This window comes from Perognathus longimembris, chromosome 28 (assembly GCF_023159225.1).
Source record: "Perognathus longimembris pacificus isolate PPM17 chromosome 28, ASM2315922v1, whole genome shotgun sequence".
NCBI lineage: Eukaryota > Metazoa > Chordata > Mammalia > Rodentia > Heteromyidae > Perognathus > Perognathus longimembris.
Genome location: NC_063188.1, coordinates 41,610,950 through 41,623,753, shown reverse-complemented (window position 1 = coordinate 41,623,753; position 12,804 = coordinate 41,610,950).

Genomic DNA, 12,804 nt, shown 5'->3' with positions numbered 1-12,804 from the left:
GACAACAGATAGCAACTTTTTGTTACTGATCTTTGCTGTCAGTCTGCTCCTCTTTATCAGAGATTTTATACCATTTATATTCAAAGAGATCATGGATAAGTGTGTTTTTTTTCCTTCCGTTTTCCTGTTAGGCTGTTTTTCCTCTCCCTTCTTTCTTGTCTTTATTGAGCTGCTCTTCCTGTTGGGCTCTGGCTATTGTAGTTTCTATCCGTTTTTGTTTGGGGGTCCTGTAAGTTTTCTGTTGGGTGGGGTTCCCCTCTTAGAATTCCCTGTGAGGCTGGTTTTTTATTCACATAATCCTTTATATCCTCTTTGCTATGGAAAGATCTGTTTTTTTCCCTCGAAGGTGAATTCTGATTTTGCTGGGTATCTAATTCTGGGTTGGCAGTTGTTGGCCTGGAGGACTTGGATTGTGTTCTTCCAGTCTCTTCATGCATTGTAAGTTAGTGTGGATCAGTCTGCGGTGATTCTCTTCTTTTTTCCATTGTAATATAGCTCTTTCTTCATTTTGGCTGCATTCAAAATTGGTTCTTTATTCTTCAGAGTTGAGGTCTTGTTAATTATGTGCCCTAAGCGAGAATTTTCTAGGGTCTGTTCTTCCACGTGGCCTATAAGCTTCTGTTATTTGTGTGAGGTTACTGTTGTATACAACTGCTCTGGTACTCCTCTCCATGTATTCTGATTATATGCAGATTATATCTCTTCTCCCTGTCCACTATTGCTTGGATTAGTCTGCCCTGGAGTTTGACAGTTTCTTGGAGTGTGGTAATCTTCTGGTCCTTATCAGCTGCATCGTCATCCAAAAGAGAGATTAGAGATTCAATATGATCAATTCTTTGTGATGTGGCTTTGAGTGTGGTTTGCATTGAGGCGAGTGAGATGTGTATGGTTGCCATATCAGCTCTCATTGTGGTAATTTCTTCTTTTAATGAGTTGTGTTTTGAATCTATTTTTTCATGCATTTCATTTCTCAGGATGTTAAGGTCTTCTTTAATGGATTAGTACACTGTATCCATTTTTGCTTCCATTTCTTTCTTGACTTCCTGAAGGTCCTTCGAGACTTCCATTCTAAACTCCTGGAACTGTTTTCTGAATTTGGTCCTGAGGCTTTAGATCATTTCTGCTCTCTTAGCCTCAGTTGTTTTTATTCTCCATCTTCTCCTTGGTCGTACTACTTTTTGGAGCTGTCGAGTTGGCTTGACCTTTCAGGAAATTTGTAATATTTCTTTGTGATTTACACATCTGGAGATCTGCACCTGTACGTGGTGACCTTGTCTTGGCTTTGTGCTGGTTCCTTCTGATCCGTCAGTGGGGACTTGTTTGTGTCCTGGCTCTGGGTTTGAGTTTGGCTGTTGAACCTTAGTGCCCTATGGGTAAGTGTGACCGTCTCTGTTGTTGCCGAGGGGTTACCCTCACCGCAGTTAGGGGTGGGTAGCTTCTGTGTCTCTATGTGCAGGACTGTTCTTGGCCGCTGTGTTGTGCTCACCCTTGTGTGAGCCTGTTGGGGGTTCATGGGTCGCTGATTCAGTGTGGTGTGGAGACTTTTCTCTTCTTGATTCTTTCCCCTCTAGTTGTTGTAGGTCAAGAGAGCTCACCTCTGAGATTGAGAATTGCCACTGAGGGGTGGCTCACCCACCTGTGCGGAGTGTTCCTGTCAGAGCAGGTGTTGCTGTTGAGGGGTGGCCCGCACACCTGTGCGGAGTGTGCTTGTCAGAGCGGGCATAGGTGCTGGGGGGCCCTGCCTACCTGTGCAGAGTGCACCTATCAGAGCAAGCACTGCTGCTGAGGGGGCAGCTTGCCTTCTTGTGTGCTCCTGCTGTGGGTTGGGTGCAAGATCCTCCTGCGTTGGTGCCCACAGGCTCTCTGCACCTCTGCTGTGAGGGGGGAGGGCATAAGCTCGGGCCCAGGTGTCCCATCTGGGCTGGTATTGCACAACAGCAAGCCTGTGACTGTTGCTCAAAAAGTCCACGTGGACCAGGTTGCCTCAGGTGGCATTCAAATGCCTACCAGTTCCCGGGTCCCTGCTGGCGGTGGGGGGTGCTGGTGTGGACAAATTCAGGCTCCCCAGATGGGGCTTTGGGGGATGCTGGCCTCAGGTGTCTCCCAGTCACCTTGTTGGGTGCTGCTCCACCTGTTGTTAGCTCCTGTGTCCTCCCAGAAACTGTACGGTCATAGAGTTGCCAGATATGGGGCTCTTTTGTTCCCTTGGGGTAGGGAAGGGGAGAGAGGAAGCTCTAGCTTTTTTGTCCCCTTGTGATGAACTCTACATGATGTTTTGGGTCCCTGCTAGAGCTGATCTCCCATGGGGGTGGGGGGTAATGTGGAACTTATTGGTCCTGGATTGTGTGTGTCTCCTGCACTGCTGTGGGCTTTTCTGGGCTGGGGTGTGGTGATGGATCATTTGGCAGTGGCGGTCCAGGCTCTCCCCGTCAGTTCCCCCCATCTGCGCTGCCTGGTTCCCCTGCTGTTGTTGTCTGGTCCCGGCTATTTGGTCCCGCAACTCTGGTCCCATGCCGCCTTGTGTCTTGGTCCGGTCTGCGTGCAGTTTGGGGCCCATGGAGCTCCTGCTGTCTGGACTTGCAGTATTTTTAAAAAAATACTATGAATTATTCATTCATCTGCTTTTGTGTTTGCGATGTACCCCAAAATAAGATAAAGAAGTAGAGGTTGTTTCTGTTTACACACACTTTCTGAAACCAACTTAATTCCTTTTCAGTCAGTACATTCAATTAATTTTATTTAGATTATTCTCAGAATAGAATCCTTAAAACTTCAAAACTATCTTTTAATATTAATAATGTAGGGTTTGCATCTTCATTATTTTACCTTTTGAGTTATACTTCATTTGGTCTTGAGGCCTCAAGTTTAAACTTGTTTATTTTTTTAATCACCCACTACTTACAGACACACATTTGGATTCATTTTCTGAGTGATAAGGAATGTTTCCTTCAAGCATCCCAAACTATCTTCCTCTTCTTCATTTGAATTAAGTCTAGACCTGGAAAGAAATTGGCAGCAGATAGCTAATAAACATCTCAGATAAATTACGAGTAATTCTTACTTTGGATCCAATGTTTTCTTTGAGTGGTTAGAGCCATTATGACAAATGTGAGTGTGGTGTTTTCTGACAAGATGAGATGAAAGGACTCTGGAATCTTATTCAGGTGAAGTAGTTTCATCAAACCAAGATGACAGAAGCATATCCTTGGGAGTGAGGTAAAAGTGGGAAATACTTGGTTGTCTGCCCTACATACAAGGATGGATCTGGGAAAGTATGGTAACAAGGGATTTTTCTAGCCCAGGGAGTCCATCAGGATGAGGGTAAGATCTAGTCTAACTGTGCTAACCCCATAACCTAGTGTAAATATATGCTATAATCTGAGTGATGAAGTCTCTACAAAGTTCATATGATGAAATCTGACTCCATGGCCATGGAATTGAAGGGTGAGTCTCTTATAATGAAGTGCTCTTAGGAAAGTGGTTGGAAGTTTCTGCTTTATACCTTCCACAAAGTGAAAACAGTCATGAAGCACTGTCTATTGAATAGAGAGTGAGCTAGTACCATATACAGATGGCATTTTTATCTTGGGCTTTCTAGCATTCAGTACTGTAAGCAATAAATTTATGTTGTTTCTAGTCTAGGGTAAGATGTTTTGTATAGCAACTCTAATGGACAAAGACAAGACCTGTTATAAATATGTTGCCACTGACCAATGCAGTATTTATAAGCTATTTTATCCCAATTAGCATTTCTTTTATGACCATTATAATAGTTTTGTTTTTAAGATATAGTATTATTGTTATCTTTGAGTAGTTACACAAAGGAGTTGCCATTCACCAGAGCAGTATATGAAACAGTACTTCTTGAATAAAGTCATCCTTATCAACACTCTCACCTATCCCTCCCATTCATTAACATATCCAAGAATATTATTTTCTAAAGAGAGATGAGGACTACAAGGACAGTCCAATATAATCTTTTTTTTTTTTTTTTTTTTGGCCAGTCCTGGGCCTTGAACTCAGGGCCTGAGCACGGTCCCTGGCTTCTTTTTGCTCAAGGCTAGCACTCTGCCACTTGAGCCACAGTGCCACTTCTGGCAGTTTTCTGTATATGTGGTGCTGTGGAATCGAACCCAGGGCCTCCTGTATACAAGGCAAGCACTCTTGCCACTAGGCCATATCCCCAGCCCAGTCCAATATAATCTTAACACCTCTAGAGGCCATCACATATGTGGCCTCAATATTTGTAATACACCAACATCCTTTTTGAAAATGTGAAGTATCATTGTAATTATTTTGCAAGTAGTCAGGAAGGGAAGATAATGAATTTACTAAACAGAAGGAAAAATACTTTTTCTTTCAAGATGGAATTCCAGTGTAATCAGTATCATGAAGTGATCAACTCCAAATTGTGAACTAAGTAGGAACCTCTCTGCAACACAAATGTATGGCAGTTTATATGCGACCACAAAATTAAGAATGCTGTAATCTACCTCTATTATAACTGTATGTATTTTATAGGCTAGTAATTTATATCATACACTCATTAACCCTTTTCTGAGATTCTCAATTTGTTTATTTGTAGATTAAAAAAAAACAATTGGTGCCTATTTGGAGAAAGTCTATTTTGAAGGGATACAATTTCCTGATTGACAAGTAGTTTCTTTCCTTCTGTTAAACAATTTGACAGCCTATTTGGTTAATTTATTAAAGGAACACAGATTTCTGAAGAGTCTTTCTCGTTAAGTTAATCGATTGAATGGGACATTTAAAAGTATTTTCTATCTCACAAATGTTCTTGAATCTGGATGGAAAATATCCCCATCACTGTATTGTTTAGTTATTTGGGAGGGAAAAAAATACACCTTTGTTTTTAGATAGCAGAAGAAAGTCGTATGTGTTGTGGATAGGTAGGTGTCTTAACATTAGAAATAACAAAATACTTATCGAAATAGGGTTATAATCAAGTTGATCATCTACTTCCTTACTGATTTACTAAAATCTCAGTTGGTGTAATGGAATTTATTCCAAATTCCTAGGAGAGTTTGGATTTTATAGTGTTTGGTGGTTTGAGAAAAAAATTCTTTTGAATGCTATTTTAAGTATTATTGCTATATTCTTATGTAGAATAGAAATTTGAATAGCATATTCTCTGCTATAAAGATGTCAGATTATTTTCTTTTTTTTTTCTTTTTTTTTTATTAATTGGACATAATTTTTTTTACAAGGTGTTGTGCAAAGAGGGTGCAGTTACATAGTAGGGCAGTGTGTACATTTCTTATGATATCTTACAACCTGTTTTTCTATCCCTTGTCTAGGTCAGGTTGACATATATGCAATATACAATGTATCAAGAACATATACAGTATTCACAGACTTGGTCTCTACTTTCTCTCTGTCTCCCTTTGTTAACAGTCATATATCAGGGAGATCATGCCCCTTTGTTTTCTGTGTTCTAGGCTTGTCTCACTCAACATTATTTGTTCGAGTTCCGACCATTTCCCTGCAAATAACAGTATTTCACCATTCCTAATCGCTATGTAGTATTCCATTGTGTATAAGTACCATATTTTTTGGATCCATTCGTCTGTGGAGGGGCATCTGGGTTGTTTCCATATTTTAGCTATTGTGAATTGTGCCGCGATAAACATGGTAGTACAAATGCCTTTTTGATATCTTGGATTTTGCTGTTTAGGATAGATGCCTAGGAGTGGTATGGCTGGGTCAAAGGGTAGGTCTATATTGAGCTTTTTGAGAAACCTCCATACTGTTCTCCAAAGTGGTTGTACTAATTTGCACTCCCACCAACAATGGAGAAAGGTTCCTCTTTCCCCACAGCCCCTCCAGCATTTGTTGTTTCCTGAGTTCAGAGTATAGGCCATTCTAACTGGGGTGAGGTGGTATCTCAGGGTTGTTTTTATTTGCATTTCCTTTACTAGCAGGGATGTTGAGCATTTCCTCATATGTTTCTTTGCCATTTTTATATCTTCTCTTGTGAAGTCTCTCTTTAGCTCTTTTGCCCATTTCCTAATAGGTTTATTGGGCTTGGAGGGGCTTAGTTTTTTGAGTTCTCTGTAGATGACCGATATTAGGCCTTTGTCTGTTGCTGTGCTGGTAAATATCCTTTCCCATATCGTTGGCTGTCTTTCTATTTTGGTGGCTATGTCCTTAGCTGTGCAGAAACTTTTTAATTTGTAGTAGTCCCATTTGTCGAGTCTTTCTCCTATTTGTTGTGCCCCTGGGACTCTATTCAGGAAGTTCCTTCCTGTGCCTATAAGTTCTAGTGTCTTTCCTACTCTGTCCTTCAGTAGTTTCAAGGATTCAGGTCTGATGTTGAGGTCCTTGATCCATTTTGAGTTGATCTTGGTGCATGGTGATAGGCTTGGGTCTACTTTGAGTTTTCTGCATATGGCTGCCCAGTTCTCCCAGCACCAGTAGTTGAAGAGGCTATGTTTATTCCATTGTATATCTTTAGCTCCTTTGTCGAATATCAGTTGGCTGTAAGAGTGCAGTTTTATTTCTGGGTCTTCAGTTCTAATCCATTGGTCTTCCGATCTGTTTTTATACCAATACCATGCTGTTTTTGTTATGATGGCCTTGTAGTAGATCTTGAAGTCAGGTATTGTGATACCTCCAGCATTGCTTTTTATGCCTAGAATTGCTTTGGCTATTCTAGGTTTTTTGCTGTTCCATATGAATTTATGGATTGGTTTCTCTATTTCAGTGAAGAATGTGGCTGGGATTTTGATAGGTATTGCATTGAATTTGTATAACAATTTGGGCAATATGGCCATTTTCACTATATTGATTCTGCCTACCCATGAGCATGGGAGGTCTTTCCATCTCCTTGTGTCTTCTTTGATTTCCCTTATTAGATTTTTGTAGTTTTCATTGAATAGGTCTGTCACGTCCTTGGTTAAGTTGATCCCTAGGTACTTTATTCTTTTTTTGGCTACGGTAAATGGAATTGTTTCCATAATTTCCTTTTCTGTTTGTCTATTGCTGGTGTACAGAAAAGCTGCTGACTTTTGTGGGTTGATTTTGTATCCTGCTACTTTGCCAAATTGGTTTATTAGGTGTAGGAGTTTGGGTACTGAGGTTTTTGGGTCCTTCAGATACAAGATCATGTCGTCTGCGAATAGGGATAACTTGATTTCTTCCTTGCCGATGTGGATCCCTTTGATGTCCTCCTCTTGCCTTATTGCTATGGCTAGGGATTCCAGCACTATGTTGAACAGAAGTGGGGAGAGTGGGCATCCTTGTCTTGTTCCTGAGTTTAGGGGGAATGACTTAAGTTTCTCTCCATTTAATATGATATTAGCAGTTGGTCTGTTGTATATGGCTTTTATTGTTTTGAGGAATGATCCATCTATTCCTGTTCTCTCCAAAGCTTTTAATAGGTGTGGATGTTGTATTTTGTCAAAGGCTTTTTGGGCATCGACTGAGATAACAATGTGATTCTTGATTTTAGTTCTGTTTATGTGGTGAATTACGTTGATTGATTTACAGATGTTGAACCATCCTTGTGACTGAGGGATGAAGCCTACTTGGTCATGATGTATGATATTCTTGATCACTTTCTGGATCCTATTAGCTAATATTTTATTGAGGAGCTTTGCATCTGTGTTCATTAGTGATATTGGTCTGTAGTTCTCTTTTTTTGTTGGGTCTTTGCCTGGTTTGGGAATTAGTATGATATTAGCTTCGTAGAATGAGTTTGGGATTTCTCCCTCCATTTCTATTTCGCGGAAGAGTTTGAGGAGTATTGGAATTAGCTCCTCACTAAAGGTTTTGTAGAATTCGTTGGTGAATCCATCTGGGCCTGGGCTTTTCTTAGTAGGGAGGTTCTTGATTACCTCCTGTATCTCACCGTAAGTTATTGGTTTATTTAGCTGATTTATTTCTTCTTGGTTCAGTTTGGGCAGTTTGTACTTCTCTAAGAATTGATCCATTTCTGTAGAATTATTGTTTTTTGCTGAGTAGATGTTTTGGAAATCGCTCCTTATGATTGTTTGAATATCGTGTGTACTTGTTGTAATTTTTCCTGTGGAGTCCCTGATTTTACGAATATGAGTCTCTTCTCTTCTTTTTTTTGTAAGTCTTGCAAGGGGTCTGTCAATTTTGTTTATTTTCTCAAAGAACCAGCTTTTAGTCTTATTTATTTGTTGAATGGTCTTTCTATTTTCAATCAGATTTATCTCTTCTTTAATCTTTGTGATCTCTCCCCTCCTAGTCGTTTTAGATTCTGTCATTTCTTGTTTCTCCAGTTGTTTTAGTTTCATCGTGAGGGTATTCACCTGCTCTGCTTCCATTCTTTTAATGTGGGTGCTGAGTGCAATGATCTTGCCCCTCAGTACTGCCTTAGCTGTGTCCCATAGGTTTCTTTGTGATGTGTTTTCTTTGTCATTGTGGCTTATTAATTCGTTGATTTCATCTTTAATTTGATCTGTGGCCCAAGTGTTGGATAGCAGCGTGGGGTTTAGCCTCCAAGAGTGTGTATAGGCTCTGTGGTTTCCTTTGTTGTTGAGGGTTACCTTTAATCCACTGTGATCAGATATAATACATGGGATGACGTCAATACTTTTGTATTTGCTGAGGTTCTTTGTGTGGGCTATGACGTGGTCTATTTTGGAATATGATCCATGGGCTGCTGAAAAGAAGGTGTATTGGGTCTCTGTGGGGTGAAAGGTTCTATATAGGTCTGTTAGATCCATTTGGGAAATGGTGTTATTTAGGTCCTCAGCTCCCTTACTAATCCTCTGGGTGTTGGATCTGTCTCTTGGAGAGAGAGGAGTATTAAAGTCACCCACTATGATTGTGTTTGCGTCTATCTTGCTCTGTAATTCTTTGAGAATTTGCTTGACATATGTCGGGCCTCTTTTGTTTGGTGAGTATACATTTATCACCGTGATTTCTTGATTCTGTATTTTTCCTTGTATTAATATGTAGTGTCCTTTGTCTTTTTGAGTGGACTTTAAAGAGAAGTCAAGCTTGTCTGAGATCAGGATGGCTACACCTGCCGTTTTGGTGGATGCATTTGCTTGGTAGATCTTGCTCCATCCTTTCACTCAAAGCCTGTTTTTGTCCCTTGCTGTAAGGTGGGTCTCTTGTAGACAGCAGATGTCAACTTTTTGTTTGCGAATCCATTCTGCCAGTCTGCTCCTCTTTATCGGGGAGTTTAAACCATTTATATTTAAAGAGATCAAGGATAAGGGTGTTTTTTCTCCTTCCATTTTCTTGGTGGGCTGTTTTTTTCTTCTTCTTTTTTTTTTTTTTTTTTCTTCTTGTCTTTAGTGAGCTTGTGTTTCTGCTGGACTTTGGCTATTGAAGTTTCTTTCTGATTCTGTCTGTGTGTCTTTTACGATCTCTGTTGGGTGGGGTTCCCCTCTTAATATTCGCTGTAGGGCTGGTTTTTTATTCACATACTCCTTTAGCTCCTCTTTGGTGTGGAAAGATCTGGTTCTCCCTTCGAATGTGAACTCCAATTTCGCTGGATATTTGATCCGAGGTTGTAAATTGTTATTCTGGAGTACTTGGATGGTGTTCTTCCACTCGCTTCGAGCTTGGTAAGTTTGTGTGGATAAGTCGGATGTTATTCGAATCCTCTTCCCATTGAAAAAAGTTTCCTTCTTCGCTTTGGCTGAATTCAGAATTTGCTCTTTAATCTTGAGGTCTGTAGTCTTGAATATTATGTGCCTTGGGGTGGCTTTCCTGGGGTCTGGCCTGCCAGGTGTCCTATAGGCTTCGGTTACCTGGATGGGGTCCCCTGTGAGATTGGGGAAGTTTTCTGCAATAACTTTATTGAGAACATGATTAAGCCCTCTGCTCTGGTATTCGGCTCCTTCTTCTATTCCAATTATGCGCAGATTATATCTCTTGTCTTTGTCCATTAGTTCCTGGATTAGTCTTCCCTGAAGCTTCACCTTTTCTTGGAGTGTGGTCATTTTCTGGTTGTTGTCAGCTGCTTCATCGTCCAGGCGAGAGATTCTGGATTCTATATGGTCTACTCTTTGTGTCATGGTTTCAGTTGCGGAGTTTATGGATGTCAGAGAGCTATTTATGGTTGTCATATCAGCTCTGATCGTGGAGATTTCTTCCTTTAAAGAGTTGTATTTTAAATCTATTTTTTCATGCATTTCAATTCTTAGGATGTGGAGATTTTCTTTAAAGGCAGCTTGCATTGTATCCATTTTTGCTTCCATTTCTTTAAAGCAGGTTTGCATTGTATCCAGTTTTGCTTCCATTTCTTTCTTGGCTTCCTGGGTGTCCTTCCAGATTTCCGCTCTAAACTCCTGGAATTGTTTTCTGATTTCATTTCTGACGCTTTCGATCATTCCTGTTAACATGGCCTCATTTGCTTTTTTAGTCTCCATCTCCTCTTCAGTCGTGCTGCTTTTTGGAGCTGGCGAGTTGGCTTGCCCTTTGATGAACTGAGTTATGTTTCTTTGTGATTTGCGCATCTGGAGATCTGGATGGCTTCTCAGGTTTGGTTTGTAGCTCCTCCCTCCCTCCTGTGTAGACGTGTCTACGGCAGCAGGTGCTGTCGCTGTGTCCCCGCCCACCAGTGCAGGGTACGCCTACCAGAGCGGGCGCTGTCGCCGGGGGCCCCGCCCTCCTGTGCGCTGTGCGTTCAGTGCAACAGGCACTTCGGCGGGATATGCCTCCCAGAGCAAGTCCTGGGTTGTTGGGTTGTGCTTGCGCCCTCCCACGAGTCCGTTGGGGGGGGGTACGTGTGGGGCCCAGTGGGATCGACTGTCCGGGTGTGGCTTGGCACCTTCAGACCTCACCTCCGCTGTGAGGAGGGGGGACGTGATCAGGCTCAAGTGACCCTGCTGGGCTGGTATTGCCCACCAGCGCCTGTGGTTTTAGTTGTAAGAGTCTGCGAGGTCCAGGCGCCTCAGGTGGGGTTTGCACAACCGGCTGTCTCCCGGCCCCTGTTGGGAAGGGGGCGGGGCCGGTTCTGCCAGTTCAGGAACCTGTGGGGTGTTGGTGCTGCTGAGCCCTTCCCCTGCTAAACTGACTTCCCAGTGCCTGATGGGAGCTTCCCCGCCTGATTTGTGGGTTCTTTGTTCCCTCAGGGGTGGGGGAGGGGGGAGGGAGGGCACTCACTTTTGCTGCTTTATGTGTGTGTCCCTCGCAGCCGTTGGCCCTCCAGGGGTTGGCTAAGTGTCGTGGTGGCTTCCCTGGTTCCTGATTTCTGCCGCGCTGGGTTCCCTTGTCCAAACCCGGTGTGGACCCGAACTTCTCGTCGCTGCCGGTGTGTCTTGGTCCGCACCCTGCGTTGTGTCCGTGGGGTCTCCCCCTATATGAATTCTGCGCTCCTGGCAACCTGTCTGCCGATCGCCGGGTTTCCCTTTCCCAGCCTGACCCTGTTTGGGCCAGGGTCGGCTGGAGGGGGGAGGGTGCCCCGGTGAATCTCCGGCTCCGTGTAGGTTTTCGGTTCTTCTTTTTTGCTCCTTTTTGTTTTCCTGCGTTTCTCCACTGCTTCTGGCTGCTCGATTATTTTCTATTTCTCCTAACATCATCTTTATACTTCAGTAGCATCAAGGAATTTTTCTATGCCATTTAATATTCAAAATGTATAGAATCATAAACTTCTGCCTTATAGTGCCTAGGTTGCTTTTTGAGTAAACTTCTTTCTTTATGAATCTTGACAACGTATTTTATTGATCATTTCAAAGAACCTACTTTTGGCATTATTGATTTCCTCATTGATATTTCTTTCCATTTCATTAATTTCAGCTCTTATCTTCATTATTTCCAACTACTTTGAGTTTACATGACTCTATATAAATATATCTGTGTCTATTAAATGTTCATGAAAAGGACATAATTTCCTGGTGTGTTATGTAGTACTTTCATCATCATTCATGGAAAATAATTTCTTTTTTTTCAATTAAATATATATTTATTTTTTTCAAATTTTTATTATCAAACTTATGTGCAGAGAGGTTACAGTTTGAAAATAATTTCTAATTTTGTCAGGAACTATATACAATATTGTTTTTAACTTTGCTTCTTTAGTTTTTAGGATGATACTGTTATTAATTTCTAATTTATTCCTTTTCACTAAGGATCATTATATTCTTGAGAACTTGTTATTTGAACAGATTATCTTGTCAAAATCTTATTGGACAATTTTGATAAATATTTTATATGTGCTTGAAATAAAATGAATATTCTCTCAATGTGAGATGCATTGTTCTATTTTATATAGATTTTAACCAGCTTGGTAACTGTGATCTTCAAATATTTTATGTAATTACTGAAATAGTTATTTTTACTTATCCAATTTGGATGGTAGAAGCGTATACACTTATGCTTGTAATTATTATTATCAGTGCTTTACATATTTTGAAGCTATATTAATAAGTTTTTACTGATTCATATTTATCACACTTTAAAATGTGTTTTATTTGGTAAGGACACAACATGATTAGGATTTCTTTTGTTTAACATTAATATTTTCCTGAAATACCTTTTCTCATTGTTTTATTCACTCCCTATTATTTTTCTTATGTTTTGAGAATGTCTTTTTATAATGATCTGTCACTTAAGTTTTGTCACTTGAAATTACTTTCAGAGTCTTTAATTTTTAACATACAAATATGTCAGCTTATAATTTTATTGCTTAATGAAATATTTGGATTGACTATTATTTTGTGACAACTTTTTGTTTTCATTTTTCCAATTTTAGTGTATGGATTGATTTTTCTTTAAGCATTTTATCCCATCTTTATGTCAGGAGGATAAAGAATCCTTTTGTTGGTGAGATGATGTGCTTATGCTTTTTATTCATTTTTC